The sequence below is a fragment of the Sinocyclocheilus anshuiensis genome, unplaced genomic scaffold (assembly GCF_001515605.1).
Source record: "Sinocyclocheilus anshuiensis isolate Anshui unplaced genomic scaffold, SAMN03320099.WGS_v1.1 scaffold2373, whole genome shotgun sequence".
Taxonomy (NCBI): domain Eukaryota; kingdom Metazoa; phylum Chordata; class Actinopteri; order Cypriniformes; family Cyprinidae; genus Sinocyclocheilus; species Sinocyclocheilus anshuiensis.
The window spans coordinates 257,476-278,442 of record NW_015551030.1 but is presented as its reverse complement, the minus strand read 5'-3'; the positions used below and the strand labels follow the sequence as shown (position 1 = coordinate 278,442).

Genomic DNA, 20,967 nt, shown 5'->3' with positions numbered 1-20,967 from the left:
CACACACACACACACACACACACACACACACCAAACACACACAATTCAATTTCAATGTAGGCTACTTCATTACAATACGATTTCCAGTCACCTTTTTATTTTTATTTTATTTTAATTGATGCAATATGCAATGTATATGAATATTCCATCAATGTGCACAACAATACTCCACCGATACGCATAATTTTAATTGTGTTTTGAAGCAATATTAGTATAATATAATAATATATTGTTTTTTGACAAGAATGATTCATAAATATACACAATTGTATGTGTATATAGATGCAATATTAATATATAATATATTAATATAAAGGCTGTAAGATATTAATATTCCATTAACATGCAATACTTTAATTATTTATACAGATTCAATATTAGTATATATGAAAATATAGGTAAAATATATGAATATTCCATTAATATGCATCATTTTAATTTTGTATATTGAGGCAATATTAATAAATAATATATTAATGTAGGCTATAAAATATGAATATTCCATCAATATAAATCATTTTGTTTATTGATGCAATATTACTATATATTACTGTAATATTTAGCCTATGAGATAAGAATATTCCACACAATTTTAATTGTGTATATTGATGCAATCTTAATACTATATTAATATGTAGGCTGTAAGATATGAATAATCCATTTATATGCACAATTATAATTATGTATATTGATGCAATATTAGTATATAGTGTGTTATGATACATAGGTTATACTATATGAATATTCCAACAGTTTTAATTGTTTATATTAATATATATTAATACATAATAATATATAGGATATAAGATATGAATATTTCATTAATATGCACAATTCTATGTATGTATATTGATGCACAAAAATAAAAATGGAAAGGAAAAAAAAGATTAGAGAGGACAATAAATAATAGCATAAAAGGTGCTTGTCGGGTGCTTATATAGTTGCTGACAGAAATAGCGGTGTGAGTTTCTCTGAGTGTCTCCACGTGCGTGCGTTGCGTTAATTGTGAAGTAAACACACACAGTGTGATGGAGCTGCTGAAGATGCGCGTCTGAAACAAAAGCTCTGAGGTCTGAGGCTCCTCCCTGTGTGTGTGTGATGAGCAGCCGCTCGCTCGTGTAGCTGAATGCGCCGCTCATTGTTCGCTTCGCCGTTCCTCTGCCGTTTCCGCGGATCGATCGATCAGTGATCGGGATTTCTCATGGATCTATCGATGTGAAGACGCTGTCACACGCGGTACGTACATGAGAATAGAGACTGAAGTTGCTTTTTCATGCGACCGCGCGCACGCTGTTTATGATGATGATGATGATGTTTAGAACGATATATTGTTTCTTTCTGTCGCGCGTTACTTTGATCTCAGGCGCGGGGGGCTGGTGACGTCACTCCGCTAAACTTCTCTAATGCATGCTTATAAAGTCATTCATCTTCTGAATGCGAGTGTTGAATATGAGGGTGTGACGGAGAACAAACAACATCTCCGTGCTTTACTGATTTCAAGAATTGCACTCATCAGTAATAAGCGGCTGAGATGGAGATATATGTCATCGCAACGGAATAAATGTGCGGTTGTTGTAGTTCTGCGTGAAGCGCAGGGCTGTAGTTATTCTGATGAAAATGATGCGGTTCAGTCATTTGAAGTTATGATTGAGTATTACTGTATGTCTCTCCAGCTCTGTTTGTCACAGTAACAGGTTCAAGTCTCAGTCATATTAGACTGAAGAAGGTCAGTGTGAAACCTCATCCGGGGGTTTGTGAGGCCGGCCGCTCTCCTGTGACCCGGAGGTCGAGCAGGGTGTGTCCGTTTCAGCGCTCTGCCCGTTTCTACCACTTTATTCCCAAATGAATGCAATCCGACAGACTTCTTGAGCTGAGAGTGTCTGGATGTAACAATGAAACAGCATCTGTTTGGGCAGGACGGCAGCGTTTAGTCTGTCTCAGCGGTGAGCGCTTGGGTTTGGAGGCTCAGAATAAAATAGTGTTTGTTAATCTCATTGTCTGCTGTTGGTTGAGTGTGTTCTCCCTGTGAGATGGCAGGCGGCCACGCGTCCCGACCGAGCCAAGATTCCACGACTATCGGCGCTCTGAATTCACACGGCTTTGTGTTGAGGTGCATTATTTCAGGTGTTTTATCTTGAAGCGCTGTGGTTCTGCCTCAGCCGCTGAGCATCAGTGTCAGTGAATAGCTGCGCTTCAGTCCTCTCTTCAGATGATGTATTACATGCAGAAATACTGAAGATCAGCTGCATTTGTGTAGATGTGGATGTTTTGACCGCCGATGGCGGTATCTTAGAAAGCATGGAGGCCGATAAAAAGCCGATATGTATGATATATCATCACTCTATCTGACTTTTGCTGAAATTAAATCTGTATTTATTTTACATAATATTTACTAAATTATTTAATTTGAAAATTAAATATAAAGAATTGAAAAATCTGTAAAAATAAAGACTTTCCCACTTGCAACATATTGTCCAAACAGAAAAAAAAAGATTGGTTAATGCCGATAAAAAAAAAAAATCCAAATATCGGCCGATATATCGGCAAGGCCGACCACTAATTATAATTCATAGTATAATCATTTGTTTGTGCTGGATTCTCCAATTCTATGATATTGATTAATTTTCTGTGATAAAACCCTGACACAGTTTTGACCTGCATCCTCATCATTATTCAGATTTAATCACGTTTCTATTATTTCACGTCTTTTTGTTAAGGTTAGCAATCAAGTTCATTTTCAGGAAAAGATTAGATAGCAGGGAACGTGTTTTTATTCTGTTCCTGGTGCATTAAAAAGATCATGTTTGTGAAAATGAGTGAATATTAATGATTGAAATGATTGTCTCATTTATCTCCTAGAATGAAATGCAGCTCCGAATCAACATAAAATGGCCAAATTATCCTTATATTGAAATCATGATCACATCATGTAATCATTGCTTTAATGAATATGTGGTATTAATTGCATGAACTGTACATTTATGCCATATGGACATTACTTTGACTCAGTCTCCGATAACACAAAATGAATGAATGGAGCATTTCTACAGCTCTTTTTTATGCACTACTCTTAAATTGTAATGAAGACACATTTGTTTTCTGTGAAGCTGCTTGGAAACAATATGCATTGTGAAAAGTGCTTGAATTGAAGTGCATTGGCGTAACAAACAGGAGAAATGCCGTCCTCTGATGAAGCAGTGAATTATGAGGTGAATTCAGTGTTTTGATGTGATTGTAAGCAGGGCATCTGATGTGCTCTTCCGCACAAAGCCAATGAGAGCGGCATTGAGCGTGACTGATGGCTGTTTGTCACACCAGCGAGCCTCAATCGCACCGGCGTGTGTTTACATTTTCTCTGCGGAGGCCAGGATTCGTTCAGTCTGAATTATTGATGACGGCCAATGAATTGCTCTCAATTATGTTAAAGTAGCACAGCGTAAATCACAGCCTCAGAAATGCTGTCGATAGCTCTCATCTATGATTCACATGATCATGTTTAATGCATGAGCGGCTCTGGCTGGCCACATTACTGAGTAATTGGAACATTTAAGTGGATTATTGTGCGTTTGAAGAAGGAAAATTCACGTTTCTGTCATTTTACATGATAGAAAAACAACTTTTATCCAACTGTTCTTTGAGTTTCAGGTTTTGGACGGGTTTGATTGTTGATGCTCCTATAGAGAACTTTATTAAGAGGTTTAAAAACAGTTTTCTCTTTTAAAATCACTTGTCTTCTGTCACGTTTGTAGATGTTATTAATGGTTTCATTCTGATGATATTGGTGACTTATGGAGAGATTGTGCTCATCCACATGGAAAAATAAAGAGTAAATGTCTGCATGCTGTTAGTAGTGTTTATATTTCAGTAAAGATATTTCTGTTATCATCTCTAGATATTTCAATATCTTTAGTTCTGTTTTAAATTTTAATAATATAAGTATGGTTTTCAGCATGACAGTATTCTAAAAAAGCTGCCCTCGTGTTAAACAAACAAACAATACAATACAACTTGGGTTAATAACAGTGTGCAGACGGTTATTATTATTAAAATTATTGATGCTGCTGTTTGCCTGTTTATTACTGTGAAGCTGCTTTGACCCAAACTGTAAAAATCAGTAGCTTAAGGTCAGGTTTGTGAGCAGAAGTAAGGAAATCTAGTGTTTTTGATTGAATATGATCATTGTGCTCAGTGATCAGCAAACTAAAATCTGAACTCTTCCTTCAGTCGTGCTGTTTGGAAGGAAGTGTTTTGAGCGGGAAAGCAAATCTATAAGTGTTTGTCCTGTAAACACGAGTCTGATGACGACAAACTTCAGCTGGTGTCCGAATGATGAGCTGAATAATCACACACTGATGCTGACAGTGTGTGTGTGTGTGTGTGTGTGTTTTCTCACAGGTTCTGGGAGTTTGTGTTGTCGTTCTGATGAGTGTGTGTGTGTGTGTGTGTGTGTGTGTGTGTGTGGTTTCCAGCGGCGTGAGAGAGAGAGAGAGAGAGAGGGACAGTGCATGTGTCTCGTCTCCAGGCCGGCGTTTGGCACTGCCTCGTTGCTGTTGAGTGTGTGTGTGTGTGTGTGTGTGTGTGTGTGTGGTTTCCAGCGGCGTGAGAGAGAGAGAGAGAGAGAGGGACAGTGCATGTGTCTCGTCTCCAGGCCGGCGTTTGGCACTGCCTCTCTCATCTATTAATCATGGCGACTGCTTTCTTATTCTGTTGCCATAGTTTCAGGCTGAAACACTGTTGGTGTGTGTGTGTGTGTGTGTGAGGGGCCATGGAACGTTACAGACCAGCAGAGCTGCTTAAAGGGGCCACGCTGGACAATCATGTACTGATGATTATTGCTCGTCTCGCTCATCCTGCATTTTAAGAAATAAAAAAACTGAGAAGGCACTGCTCATTTTCTGCCAGATATTTCCTTTAACGCTTGTATTATGTTGCGGGTTCTAGGAAATACTGGTTGGAAAATTAGTGACCTTTTCTTTTTTAGGGTCAGATGTAAACATTTTAAATTGTTCATGTTTTTTTCTAAAAAGAGAAGTTTAAAAAACAGTTCTCATGTTTTTATTAGTTTTTTTGGTTGTAATGTGTGAGAAGTATAGGTTTACTGTTTTTACCTGATTTTATGTGAATTGTACTGAATCCAGTTAGGGTCAGTTTGACCCGCAACATAAAACTTGAACTCAGAATCTGAACATAATATAACAGTTAATGCATAGTTAAAAATACAGGTAAAACACCTGTGAAAAATCAATGCAGAAAATTCCTACATATTAACAGTACATTCTGCTCGATTTCTGAGAGTGTGTGGATCATTTTAATCGCTGGACAAACATGTTTATGCTGCTGTACTCTGGATTCTGTAATTGTCGTCAATCTCAGGCTCTTTAGTTCACCTAAAATGATCATTCTGTCATCATTTACTCTCCCTCGTGTCGTTCCAAACCTGTATGACTTTCTCTCTTGAGTGGAGCACAGAAGTAAATATTTTGAAGAACCTTGGAAACCAAACACTGACTTTCATTATGTAGAATAAAACACTGAGACATTCTTCAAAATATCTTCTTTTGTGCAGAAGAAAGTCATGAGGAACAACATGAGGGCGAGTAAATGAAGATTTGAGCGCTGCCCGTAGATCCTCACCTCGCTGTGGTTGTTTTTAGGGAGTCAGACGCTTTAATCATGAGATATTCTCAACTCTCTGAATGGAGACGTTTGTCATCCCGCTGTGATTTCCTGACCTGAGCTTCTGAACTACAAACACATGAAACGCTCTGAAGCGAATCTGCGTCTTTGAACTTCATGAGATCATCTCTTGAGGAGCAGGTGGAGCTTCTGCGAGCGGCTGTGAATTAAAACATCCTCCGCGTGACATCCACAGGCGCTTTGAAGCACAGAACTCAGTCCCGATCATTTGTCGAACGCTTTTGAAGTGTTACTATTTGTTTAGAACGTTCGGAGAACATTCAAATAGTAACGTTCTCATAACGTGTGCAGAATGATAAAACGTAATGTTCATGTCACCAAGAAAAATGTTCATAATGTAACAGAAATAGCATTTTGATGACGTTCTTAGAACACATTTCTGTTAGCTGGGTCTCAGGCTGATACTCATCTGAAGGGTTTTATCGGTGGATTAGTGTTCGGCATCTCACTGCACATAATCTGACTGATTTGTTTGCGTATGTTTTGTTATTCTTGTTGGCTCTGTGATGAAGCCTTGCCTGCCGTCTGCGAGCATGTAAACACACGGCGGCAGCGACTGAGACTCTGCAGACGTTCACAATGCCGCTACATTCATTCCACATGTAAGGAACAAATTGCATCCATGTGGCGTCATGCGGCCGCTCGTATATAAGCGAGACCACAAGGCTCCCAGTGTTGGGCTCGGACCCGTCCATCAGGAGCGACGCAGGAGCACTTATCACCTCTCCGAGTCTCCGAGCGTTTCCTTCCTCTGCCAAAAGAGGAACGGAGGCAGATCTGTTACACATGTGCCTCCCATGAGCCTTTCATCACAGACGTCTCTCTGTGCTGCTGTTTCTACCTCACAGTCGTCTGTTCTTCGTCAGAGGGGCAGCTGTTTATTCCTCCTGATGATTCAGTGCTTTGCTGCACACAGAAAGACTTGAGCTGTAGAATTTCACAAACCTCCCGCTTCTCCATTTCAACTTGATAAGAGAAACGCGTCGTCAGCAAACAGCCGGTCGTCCATCTTGCGCTGTTGCAGGCCGCGTCGCGCGGCTAATTTAAGTGTTGCAGCAACAGTCTCCAGATATACGGCAAGAGCTGACCTACATACGGAGCCGCGGCGCACCTGCGTTTGATCGCTCGTCCACGGCCCATCAGCATGTTTGAATACAAGCTAAAACAAACAGCACTTCATGCGCGGCCGCTGATAAGACGCCGTGTCGCTGGAATGCGAGCCACACAATGCCTTCATTCATCGCTGCGTTACTCAAGAATGGTTTGGACAAGCGTGTCAGTTGTTTGTAAATGGACACAGTGGATGTTGTGCTGCAGGGTTCACGTCATGTCACTGAGTTTGCTCTTTTATATCCACACAAGGATTGTTTTAATTAGTCGTCTTGGTTTTACATTACAGCACCAACATATTAACCGTTTAAAGTCAGCATGAAATGAAAATGAACTTGTCTATTTTCTAAATGCATGTTATTGAGTTTATTATGAATGATTCCTCCATGCAGATTTAAATTTTTCAAAATGTTCAGTCTAACAGGATCTTCTCCAGTCATTTAGTTCTCTTAAGCCCCTCCCCTCGAGCTCATGCTCATCTACATACACTTTGAGAGCCACGCCCACATATCAAGATCTAATCAACAATCGATGCATGAACCAAGTCCCGCCCCACATTTGTTCTTTGCCGATAATGCACTAAATTTGAATGAAAAGATCTGATGCTACTTCGCTTTCATCGCAACTTTAACCGTTTGCAGGCAGCAAATATAATATTAGCTCTTCGGTAACGCTCATATTCAAAGCGTCACGCTCCATTCAGAATGACTCTATTTAACTCACTTTCTGAATTCGAATTTCAATTGATTTCGCAATCAGGGTTCAGAATTTGAATGTCAGGAAGTAGAATTAAAATAAATTCATTCGACTGTACTTTCATATTTTTTAACTATAAAAGCAAAGTTTGTCTTGATAATGTTTACTTGACAGACTTGCCTTGAAGGTTTAAAGATCTTACGTACAGACAGATCACCTGTATAAATTATTTAGTTTATATAATTTTCATCATATTTACCAGATTCACTTTGTTGTTGAAGTTTTTACATTGGATTCCTGTGTGACCCGTTTAATTCAGATCCACAGTTGTGAATGTTGCACTGATGAACAGAAAGGGTAAAAGGGTTTATCTGATGTTCAGGATCTCTCTTGATCTGCTGGTCTCTGAGTCTCTGGAAACTCAAGAGTGTCTCAGTCATTGAGCTTCATGAGGAGCGTCAGATGAAGCTCACCGCAGCTCCTGTGTTCTGCAGATCAGATGGCGCTCGGACACGTGTGTTGGGTTCAAAGAAGGTGTCTGATTCAGGGACTGATTTCAGGGAGATTTTGTGGTTTTCGGTGCATGTTGCTGTGAGCTTTCAGGACGTAATGGCTCAGTTTGTCTTTGTGTGAGGTGATGATCATCTAAAGCGATCCACATGAACACACGGATCCAGAAAAGTGTGAATGTACAATGTGGACAGTGGAGTCTGACTCATGAATAAATGACTCTCTAACTGATTCCTTGTAATGAATCAGTCAAAAAGACTCAAGAACACTTGTCTATTTTCTAAATGCATGTTATTGAGTTTATTATGAATGATTCCTCCATGCAGATTTAAATTTTTCAAAATGTTCAGTCTAACAGGATCTTCTCCAGTCATTTAGTTCTCTTAAGCCCCTCCCCTCGAGCTCATGCTCATCTACATACACTTTGAGAGCCACGCCCACATATCAAGATCTAATCAACAATCGATGCATGAACCAAGTCCCGCCCCACATTTGTTCTTTGCCGATAATGCACTAAATTTGAATGAAAAGATCTGATGCTACTTCGCTTTCATCGCAACTTTAACCGTTTGCAGGCAGCAAATATAATATTAGCTCTTCGGTAACGCTCATATTCAAAGCGTCACGCTCCATTCAGAATGACTCTATTTAACTCACTTTCTGAATTCGAATTTCAATTGATTTCGCAATCAGGGTTCAGAATTTGAATGTCAGGAAGTAGAATTAAAATAAATTCATTCGACTGTACTTTCATATTTTTTAACTATAAAAGCAAAGTTTGTCTTGATAATGTTTACTTGACAGACTTGCCTTGAAGGTTTAAAGATCTTACGTACAGACAGATCACCTGTATAAATTATTTAGTTTATATAATTTTCATCATATTTACCAGATTCACTTTGTTGTTGAAGTTTTTACATTGGATTCCTGTGTGACCCGTTTAATTCAGATCCACAGTTGTGAATGTTGCACTGATGAACAGAAAGGGTAAAAGGGTTTATCTGATGTTCAGGATCTCTCTTGATCTGCTGGTCTCTGAGTCTCTGGAAACTCAAGAGTGTCTCAGTCATTGAGCTTCATGAGGAGCGTCAGATGAAGCTCACCGCAGCTCCTGTGTTCGATGGCGCTCATGGCGCTCGGACACGTGTGTTGGGTTCAAAGAAGGTGTCTGATTCAGGGACTGATTTCATGTGGTTTTCGTGGTTTTCGGTGCATGTTGCTGTGAGCTTTCAGGACGTAATGGCTCAGTTTGTCTTTGTGTGAGGTGATGATCATCTAAAGCGATCCACATGAACACACGGATCCAGAAAAGTGTGAATGTACAATGTGGACAGTGGAGTCTGACTCATGAATAAATGACTCTCTAACTGATTCCTTGTAATGAATCAGTCAAAAAGACTCAAGAACAGTCTCAAACTCACAATCTGAATCAGTCTGATGACTACAGTGTGAACAGTTTGTTTCGACTCATGAACAAATGACTCTCTAACTGATTCACTGTAATGAATCAGTCAAAAGATTCACGAACAGTCTCAAACTCACAATCTGAATCAGTCTGATGACTACAGTGTGAACAGTTTGTTTCGACTCATGAACAAATGGCTCTCTAACTGATTCACTGTAATGAATCAGTCAAAAAGACTCAAGAACAGTCTCAAACTCACAATTTGAATCAGTCTGATGACTACAGTGTAGACAGTGGAGTCTGACTCGTGAATAAATGACTCTCTAACTGATTCACTGTAATGAATTAGTCAAAAAGACTCAAGAACAGTCTCAAACTCACAATTTGAATCAGTCTGATGACTACATTGTGAACAGTTGGTTTTGACTCATGAATAAATGACTGTCTAACTGATTCACTGTAATGAATTGGTCAAACAGACTCAAAAACAGTTTCAAACTCACAGTTTGAATTGGTCTAATGACTCAATGCTCCTAAAAATGACGATTTCTAAAGGGGGTTCGCCATAGAAGAACCATTTTGGGTTCCCCAAAGGTCCTTTCAGAACTTTTTTCCACTATAAAGAACCTAAAGAGGTTCTACATGGAATCATCAATGCCATTAAAGAGCCTTTATTTTAAGAGCCATCCAGTTGGTTCTTCAGAAACTCAATATCTGCTTCGGCTCGCAGGCGTTTATCTGTATGACTCCACGGTTTTTATATGCTAATTGCTCTGGGCCTTTTATTCCCAGGTTACTGTAATGAAAGCAGTCGTTCATCGTCAAGTCGTCCATATGGAATGTGACAGTGTGTCAAATAAACGCAGCTTAATTGAGGCTCATCAAACGAGCGGAGAGCTTCATTACAGCGCAGGCTGTTTGCTTCACTGCCGCTGCTAGTTAATGTGAAAGCTGCTGTTTAATGGTTAAACAGTTAACAAGAGCTCGATTCATGTGGAACTTCCCATTTTGCAATGCACGGCGTGTCAGGAACAATCACCGCGATTGCACAGAGACAACGTCAACAATCGGGAGCAGAAAGCATGATCGTTAAAAAGAGTTCAAACTAGAGCTGCACTGAGGGAATGTGGCTGTGTTTCATCTGTGTGCTGAGATCATGTTCAGTTTGAATAAATAAAGACTGTGAGAATCTAGTCCCGGGCACTGAAGAGTTGATACTGTTTGGTTCTATACTTTAACTTGTAAATGCAGATTAGAGGTTTTATGCGGCGTGTGTGTGTGTGAGTGAGTGTGTGTAGACAAAACATTTGACCCACGAGGCCACAGGAAGTAGCGTCTGTCTGGTTTCTCATCGTCAGACCTTGTAATAATCAAATGCAAGACCTTCAGAAGCCTGTCTGACTGAAACATTTCCTCTTATTTGGGTTAAATACTGAACTGAGAGAGACCATCTATCTGACCCTAACCATGCTGGTTCAGAATGAAATGAGCCCTAAAGCAAAAGAAATATCATGTTTTTCTTCAGGCGTGCGATTATTCAGAGGCTTCATTAAACAGCAGCAGCAGGAACATGCATCTGTTTAATGGATGTTTCCATCAGCCGCTGAATAGCTGCATGTCTCCCAGCAACACGCTACAGTAACACCACATTCCCACACGCTAGAGCAGGTCAAAGGTCACGAGGATGGAGGTCAGTCGGCCCGGCATTATGATTAGGATCAACTGTATTTCATTAAAGTGTGACATTAAAGCCAAACTGCAGGTGAGACTGAGCTTAGTTAGGGCTGGGTTTTGACACAAATTTCACAATTCGATTCGATTCTCGTTCACAAGCTCATTCGATTCGATTCGATTCAATATCGATTATTTTGGATACGTATCAGGTACAGTACATGCCAATTCTCTCAAGGAAAAAAATCTCTCAACTAATGCTGTAAAATATACATGAGAGTCAGTTGGTACTACATTACTATAATATTGAAGGTTAAAATTGACTGGTTTGTTAAAATTACACTTAATGAAGTTTTTAAAATAATGAAGTTACAATTACATAATATTTCTACTTCAATTCGTTTTTTGAAATATAAACATAATGGTGGCTGTCATAAAAACTAGATGGATTTATTCAAACATAAACATTGAAGAACAGTAAATCTTTAAAAAAAATGTATAATGAATATGTTATATAGTGCATATATTTAGCAAAAAGCCCTTCTCTACAGTTTATTTTTCTATCTGACTAATGAGTTTATGGTCACCGAATATGTTTTTCTGAGGTAAATGTGACGTTACGTGACATTTTTTACAAGCCGTTATATTGACGTCTTTGCGCGGCTGAAACACTGATTGAGCGATTACATGAGACAGGTTACGGATTGTAAAGTTGTACTCTTTCTTTTAACTTACCTTCAGATATTTAGTCATGTTTATTTTGTGCTATAACTAGTAATAAAGCGGAGGAGACGATCAGTTCACTGAGGCGCTACAGCGATCTGTCAATTCACATTAAACAGAGCCAAAACAGCATTCATTGTTTGAATTAATTCATTCAGAATTTGGAATCTGAGACTTTGTTTCATATTAAAAGTACCAACGCACAATGCTTATTGCGATATATTGGATGGGAAGTGTGTGTGTGAATCTGTGGATTCGGTCCTGCTGCTGTATGTGTCATTAATTAATATTAATCAAACAACAAAAGACAAAGAGAAAATCACTCACTGCTTTGGACTGAATCACATTTGTAGCTTTAATAAGAATCAGTGGATATTTAATTCAAACTGTTTTTATGGGGGTTTTTTGTTCTATTTTATCGCTGATTTTTGTTTTGTTTCTTTTTTTTTTTGTTCTATGTAATCTCTGACTGAGTTTGATATCATTTTACTTCTGTTATTTAGGATAGTATTATTTTTGGTGTGATATTAAAATTGATATGAAGAATTGCAAAATGTCATTTTCATCTAAAATGTTGGCATCTTAACAACCTTACTTGCAGCAAATAACTATATTGAGAAATAAAATGACTCGTATCGTGATATAAGATTTTGGTCTTGTCGCCTACGTCTAAGCTAACAAAGTATGTTCTAAAAACTTTATTTATTATATTTATATAACATTGTTTCTGAATGTTGTCTGACCGTTCAAAAAATAGTTTATGTGAACGTTAATGAAACATTCCATTTGATCATTCTGCAAACATTTGGGAACGTTACTTTTGAATGTCCTCTGGTAATCTCATCTAGTGCTCTAGATGACGGCGGTGGATGTGTAAGACAATCACACGTGATTATGTGAGCGCTCGCGGTCACACGGCTCGTCTTACGGATGCTGCAGGCTAGCGTTGGTTTGACAGATAAGCTGGATCTTGTCATGCAGAGCATGCTGGGAGTGGTATGTGGGACCCCGTGCATTCAGGGGCCGTGTCACCCCATGGGGCTCAGCTAATTGGTGGTCCTGGCTCAGACTGGTTTTCAATAGGTTTTGGACAAAGGCGTCAGTGTGGATCACGTGGGCAGGGTGTTGAGAAAGAGGCTCCCAGAGAGACGATACGAGGGGCCCGAGACAAAGAGCTCAGGACGCCCCATTACTGACCACAAATCACCCCCGTGTTCGGCCCCAACAGGCTATCTGTGACCCACATACCCATCCGTGTGTGAAGAGCTGCTTTATTCAGCTGCTCGCGCTCCGGGATGAGGAGCCGCAGTAGATCGGCTTCAGGTGTTCAGGACTGATTCATGATCGTTCTCTCAAAACATCAACATTCTGTCATCATCTGCTCTCCTTACTGAAGAGTTTGGGAGAAATGTTTTGACGTAACTGTTCAGGATGGAAGTATTTGTGTGACTTTCTAACATTTACAGACAAGAATAAAACCATAAGATCTACTGTAGGTTATGTGCTGCGGAAATGTGCATTTGACAGAAGGGCTTTGCAAACCACTGTAAACTGTATGAGGAGTTATTTTGAAACTCTTAATATAAAGCACGTCTCGTGTTCAGTATGTGTTCTGTGTCCTGCGTTTAGTTTTCAGATGAGTTCACAACATGGAAGTACATCGATATAAACAGTATTGTCCTATATCTCCTACATCTTGTTTGAAAATATATGGATGTACCTTACAAACAGAGTTTCTAAATATGTTGCGCACACAGAGAAGTTCTGCATGTGCAGTGGTTAAAACAACGCTGTGTTCGCACACATGCATACCGAACCAAATTTTAAGTACAAATACATGTTCCTTTACACCCCTAGTAACAATGCTATAAAAAATAAGCAAATAAAGTTAAATAATAAACCTTAAAATTATTAAAATATATAAAAAAATAAATAAAAATGGAAGTTTTCTGTATAGTATAATTTTTTATATAAAACACAATAGAAGTTTATGGAATTAACCACTTGTGGCTACAGGAATTAATTTGTAGCCATAAGTGAGCTAAACTTGACAAATTATAACATGCACAATTGTTTAAATTTAAAATAAATAAAATTAAAAATGCCAACATTTTCTGTTAGCGCAAGGTTTTTAGTAATTATACCTAACTGTATATAAATCAATAGAAGTCTGTGGAATTATGCACTTCAGCATATTTTAGGAATACATTTGTAGCCATAAGTGAGCTAAACCTGACAAGTTATAATTGTAATAATAACAATAATAATAATTATAAAATGTTTCTGTTAGTGTTAGGTTAAAAAAACAATAGAAGTCTGTGGAATTAAGCACTTATGGCTACAGGAATAAATTTGTAGCCTTAAGTGAACTAAACCTGATAAATTATAAACAGTAAAATTGTAAAAAATAAAATAAGTAATAATAATAATTATTATTATTTTATAAAAAAAAAAAAATCCATAAAGTTTTCTGTTGGTGTTTATGGTTATAGTAATTATAATTAGCTGTATATAAAATAAAATTCTATGGAATTAACCAATTAATCATATTTAGGAATACATTTGTAGACATAAGTGAGCTTTACATGAAAAACTGTAAACTTGCAAAAATGAGAAAAAAATGGTATAAATGCAGAACACTGTGTTAGTGTTATGGATCGGTTACAGTATTTATAACTAGCTGTCTGTGTAATGTCTCATTCAGATGTGTGTGAATGGTGCGTCTCAGATGTGTGTGTTGTGGGATGTGAGGAACGAATTCAACAGGAACGCTGACGCTTTCAGAGCGACCGACTCTGCAGTGCCGTGAAGGGAAGGCTCCTGCTCCCGCTGATGTAATGAGCGCTAATCGTCCGCTGGTGTTCTCTTACATGCGCTCGATCAGCATCATCTGATGCGGCTTGAGTGTCTTTAATCCGGTTGAGTGAAATAAAGGAGCAGCGCTGGAGGGGCATCTGTTCCCTCAGATAGAGACTCTAATCTGCTGCGTTCGCTGGGATTGACCTCGAGCGTCACCGACGCTCGCTCTGTGTCGCACGAGTTCATTGTTCGCTGCAGGTGTCATGTGACCGGCGCCGTCTGGACTTCCTGTGTGTCCTGATGTGCTTCCTGCTTCACTGTGCTCGGCAGAGTTGGGGAAAGTTACTTTTAAAAGTAATGCATTACAATATTGCATTACTCCATAAAAAAAGTAACTAATTGCGTTACTTAGTTACTTTTTATGGAAAGTAATGCGTTACGTTACTTTTGCGTTACTTTTTAAATCTGGACAGGGCTTGCTTGTTTGTTTTTAAAATACAAAAGTTCTATTTTTGGCAAATATAAAAGCCTTTTCACACCAAAAGTGAAATGAATAAGCCTCAGGCTGAAGGGAAAGTACATTTACGTCCGTACAGTAGAATGCAGAAGAAGACATTTCAACACACTTCAGCAATAAAAAAAGATGCAAATGTTTGTCTAGAGTAATTTTGGCTTATTAGTACAGTTGAACTGGATCATCAGAAGCAAATAGAATGGGATTAAATACATAAAGGATATTTGTGTTGTTTAACATTTAATTATTGCAGGTTTGCGTCATATTCTGAGTTGCATTATTTTTATTCATTTTGAGGAATACTGAATCTGTGTTTTTGTGAGTGAGATGAATTAATGCATATTCATATTTATTTTAGAACTACAGGAACATCTTCTGATTTCTCTCAACATGAGGACAGGAGAGCTGTCACTCAATAAATTGGAAAAAAAAAGTAACTTGCGTTGCTTATTTGAAGTTTGTAAATTAAAAAGTAATGTGTTACTTTACTAGTTACTTGAAAAAGTAACTTGCGCATATTACACAACAGTGATGTTTGAATATCATTGAGATGCTATTGTAGCTTTTATTAATATTTTGAAATGGGTTTTATTTTTGTTTTCCATTTCTTTTAAAAGTTTTTAAATATGTCTATATTTATTAATATAGACATACTTTTTTATTCATTTTTATTTCAGTTTTAGTTATTTTAGTACAAGTTGAAGTAAATAAAAAAGAGAAATGTTTTTGAGGAATGATTCATTCAGTGTTATTTTAGTATCATTTTTAATATATTTTTTTTTTTCTGTTTTGTTTTAGTAATTTTGTTGCATGTTTTTTTTTTCATTTGTATTACTTTAAATACATTTGTATAGGTTTTTAAAATTAATTTTTATTTCATTTTATTTCATATTATTTTAGTACATCAAGTTAAACTAAATGAAAAATGTTGCCTTGGGAACTATCTGAAATAAAATAAGTTTATGTTTATTTATATTTTATTTCAGTTCAGTTAATGTTTATTTTATTTGAAGCAACAAAAATGATTTTTTTTTCTGGTTTTAGTTATCGATAATAACCTGGTTCATGCTGGAGCTTATCTTTACGGAACGGCGTCAGAAACACTCGTCTATCTGAGACACAGAATGACTTGTTCGGTCAACGATGATAAATGACGTGGACAAAAGATGATAATACGCGGAGATTGTGTGCGTGCGGCTCGTTTAATGGCAGGAGATCCACTGGGAAAAAACATTTATTCCTGGAATTAAATCCATGTTTGTCTCACATTGCTTGAGATGGATTGGTCTGAAATTGCTCTTTTGTGTATTTTTCATGAGTTTTGTCACTGAAACTAGGGCTGGGCAAAAATATTATCACTATATTGTTTTCCATATCATACAATATTGATATTTATCACCATATTTTGTTATGTTAGACCTTGAGAGTGATTGTAAACATGACTTGTTTGTTCACAATTAAATAGTGTTTAATTTATGGCTCCTTAAAATCAGTTTTATTTTTCTCTAAATTCTGTGTTTTACGTTTTATCGTTACTGGATTCCGTGTTTTATGATTTAATACAAATTTATCATCAATAAAATGAATTTATAAACTTTAAAAGATTAATGAAATGTAATCAAATGAAAATACAACAACTGTTTTACAACAAAACATTGCAGTGTAATAAGATGCTGCACAAAATAGCTGTGTTAATTAAAACATGGATGAATAAATATCTTGGTTTGATATTCCTTCAAAATATTAGTACTATTATTATTACTATGCATTTTGGAATACAATAGTAATTTATTTCCGTCACAATTTCCTCAAGTAAAACCGAACTTTTATTTTGGCGGTTTGTTGTGAAGATCTGGATGTTATATTGTTTATCGCCCAGCTCTACTGAAACTTTAGAGGGAAGCTACCAGCCAAACTGAAAATCATTGCTTACGCATTTACTGAAAGAAGATATTTTGAGAAATGTCTCACTTCGTCCATGACTGCTAAATGAGTTCCACAGAAGTCATAGAGGTTTGAATGACATGAGGGCGAGTAAATGATTTTTGACTCTTTAGCATTCAGTAAGAGTGTAACATGAGCGTGTGTTTGGAGGACGGTCAGTTTCTCATGATGTTGTCTGAGGGTTTGGACGCTGATAATGCAGGTTCTCCTGCGGCTGATGTGATAACGCCTCTTTGTTCTGCTCGTCTCACACAAGCTCTCCAGGCCTTCAGAGTGAGCTGAGGCTCATCTTCTCCGTCAGGAATCCTCCAGGGCCGTTTTAAAGTCAAAACTTCCACTTTGCGATATCAGAATGCAATTTGTGGCATCAGGAGCGTAAGCTGCTTTAGCACTGCTGTTTATTTTGCAGCGGCGGAGGCTTTTATCTGAAAGGGAGCGTAATCCTCGGCGCTGAGATGTTGCTGACAGCTTTGAGTCTCTTTGTGTCTGAGCGCTGAGAAACGGCTTCTGTTAAACCCCATCCAGCACATGAACCTCCGGCTGTGAGCTCCAGATAGCATCTGCACATGCGTCAGTCTAAACTCAGAGAATATGGAGACGCCTGCAGAGGTTATTTACACTTGTTTATTAACAGAAACTGGGAGCGTCGATATACACAATGCTGCAGTGATGACGTGCTTCTGTACGTTGTAGCATCACTCTGGTTGTCTCATTAGTGCAGAAAATATGCTCTGTGACTGACAAAGATTCTTTCATGTTTTGTTCATCATGACAATCTTCAGAAACAAACATGAATTTTGAAGCCTAAATACAATCAGCAGAAAAGATGCATGAAGTATGACGGTGAATATTGTCTTAAACGTATCCTATATGTTCAGAAATGATATAAAATAAGAGAAATGCTAAATATTTCTTAACCAAAACATTCCGTTTCAGAGGTCGACTCATAAAGTCCAGACGATTCAGACTCTTCGTGTCTGTCAGTATAAGAGCAGCAGCAGCGTTCAGTCTGTCAGCATCACACACAAATCAGACATCAGACATACAGTAGCAGTTCTGCTTTTCCAGTGTTTTTCTGTGGAAACATGCGCTTGACGGACGTGTTTGACCGCTGCATTGCATCTCGCTCATGAACATGCGTCTAAAAACACAGCGCTTGAGTTAAAGAAGCTTGCGTTTTTCCTGCGTCTGGTGTGATTTTGTGTTTTTAGCGAGAGAACTATATGTGACCCTGGAGTACAAAAGCAGACTTAAAGGAACACTCCACTATTTTTGAAAATAGGCTCATTTTCCAACTCCCCTAGAGTTAAACAGTTGAGTTTTACCGTTTTCGAATCCATTCAGCCGATCTCCGGGTCTGGCGGTAGCACTTTTAGCTTAGCTTAGCATAGATCATTGAATCTGATTAGACCGTTAGCATCTCGCTCAAAAATGACCAAAGAGTTTCTATATTTTTCCTATTTAAAACTTGACTCTTCTGTAGTTACATCGTGTACTAAGAACGACGGAAAATGAAAATAGGCTAACTTCCGTCAACATAACCAATGTGACCACCTGCTTGCACAGGGAGCGTGCTGGGGACTATTTTCAGGCGCTGCGTAATATCATTGCACCTGCTGCACCCATGCTACAGCAGCAAAGTTCCTTGATTATTACGCCGGAATGAGAGTATAGTTCCTAGCCATATCGGCCTAGAAAATCGCAACACGATGTAACTACAGAAGAGTCAAGTTTTAAATAGGAAAAATATAGAAACTCTTTGGTCATTTTTGAGCGAGATGTTAACGGTCTAATCAGATTCAATGATCTATGCTAAGCTAAGCTAAAAGTGCTACCGCCAGACCCGGAGATCGGCTGAATGGATTCGAAAACGGTAAAACTCAACTGTTTAACTCTAGGGGAGTTGTTAAATGAGCCTATTTTCAAAAATAGTGGAGTGTTCCTTTAATTCGCTGGGGTATATTTGTAGCAATAGCCAACAATACATTGTATGGGTCAAAATTATCGATTTTTCTTTTATGCCAAAAATCATTAGGATATTAAGTAAAGATCATGTTCCATGAAGATATTTAGTAAATTTCCTACCGTAAATATATCAAAACTTAATTTTTGATTAGTAATATGCATTGCTAAGAACTTAATTTGGACAACTTTAAAGATGATTTTCTCAATATTTTGATTTTTTTGCACCCTCAGATTCCAGATTTTCAAATAGTTGCATCTCAGCCAAATATTGTCCTATCCTAACAAACCATACATCAATGGAAAGCTTATTTATTCAGCTTTCATCTGAGGTATAAATCACAATTTCGAAAAATTGACACTTATGGCTGGTTTTGTGCTCCAGGGTCACATATTTTAAATAATTTTGGGTCATCCTGCAGCTCTCTGGATGATCTACAGAGTCAGAGATCTCAGTATGAACCGAATCATTTCCCATCAGAGGATGTGATCTGTCCTGTATGTGTTTTATCCCACTTCTGTTCTGAAATGATTTCTTCAACTTGACTTTTATATGTGTATATTGATGTTCTCTGTAAAGCACTTTAAATGATGATCATATGATCTGGTTTTGAGCAGGAACGTTTCCTCTCTCCTGAATAATGATTGCTGCTATTGTTGTTTTGTCTCTCTGTACGTCACTTTCTATACTCTCCTCATGAGCGCTCCAAATTAGCACCAATTATTTTAAGTGTAAAATTAAATTACAGGACTGGAGCTGCCCTGTAAACTCTGCACGCGGATCACATAACAACACAATCAATTTAGATGCTTTTCTCCCACATCTCTCTTCTGCCTCGCAGTGAGACGATGACTGCCAGCGCAAGTTTTGGAAGAAACACAGAGCTGTGATCTACGACGCCAGACGCTCAATTAATGAGAAATCTCCATTAGAAGAATTGCATGACACAGCTGATATCAGGAGTGGAGAAGAAATGAGATCTGCAGGAAAGCTCTCGGGAGAAAGAGAAACATGAGACGGACGCTCCTGCACGAACAAGTGTTATTTCAGCATCATCAGCTTTGAGTCTGTTTGACTTGTTTTAGTATTTCACAGTTCAACTCAATGAAAATCAGAAATGCTGCTTTGGCAACTAGCTGAAATAAAAGAAAACTTATTCAAGGTTCTTTTATTTCAATTAACAAAAATGTTTTTTAATGGTTTTAGTTAACTATAGTAACCCTGGTGAGTGTTATTTAAGCATCGAGACAAATATTTTTATTATTCAAATTAATTTTTTAAAATTTTCATTGTAATTGTAGTTGAAGTTTAAAGTCATAGTTCACCCAGAAATGAAAATTCTGTCATCTTTTATTCGCCCTCAAGTTGTTTAAAACCTGTTTGAACACAGAAGAAGATAGTTTGAAGAATGTTGGTGAACAAACAGTTGCTGGGAGCCATTGAACTCTGTAGTATTTTTAACATACTTTGGAAGTCAATGGCTACCAGCAACTCTTTCATTTTTGGGGGAACTGTCCTTTTTTTTTTGGTCTATATAGTTATAGTTATAGTTTGTATATATATACTACAGAATATACTGTATAGTTTCAGTTATTTAAATGCATCAAGTTCAACTAAATTAAATTGAGAAATTGAGAAACTAAAATATAGCTATTTTTTATTTTATTTCAGTTAATGTTTATTACATTTCAGGTAATTAAATGTTTTTATGGTTTTAGTTTTAGTTAATTATAATAACTTTGGTGAATGTAAGTTATTTGAGCAAAATTGAGAGACAATTATAGTATTAATATCTGAATTAGTTTTTTGTTGTATGTTTTTTCTGTGTGTGTGTGTGTGTGTGTGAGTCTGTGTGTGTGTGCATGTTTATGTGGTTTATGAGGACACAAATTTGTATAATAACATGGGTATGACATAGGTATTACAACGAGAAGG

At 37.6% G+C, this 20,967-nt stretch overlaps 1 protein-coding gene across 6 annotated transcripts in view; it reads left to right on the top strand.

Annotated features, from left to right (window-relative positions):
* The first annotated feature begins 1,103 nt into the window (after positions 1-1,103).
* Positions 1,104-20,967, top strand: part of LOC107661172 (semaphorin-6A-like) — a 67,825-nt gene continuing 47,961 nt past the window's right edge. For all 6 annotated transcript variants that reach the window (XM_016450647.1, XM_016450646.1, XM_016450645.1 and 3 more), the window contains exon 1: positions 1,104-1,236. The gene's annotated coding sequence lies outside the window, so the exon portion shown is untranslated. The remainder of the gene's footprint in view (positions 1,237-20,967) is intronic.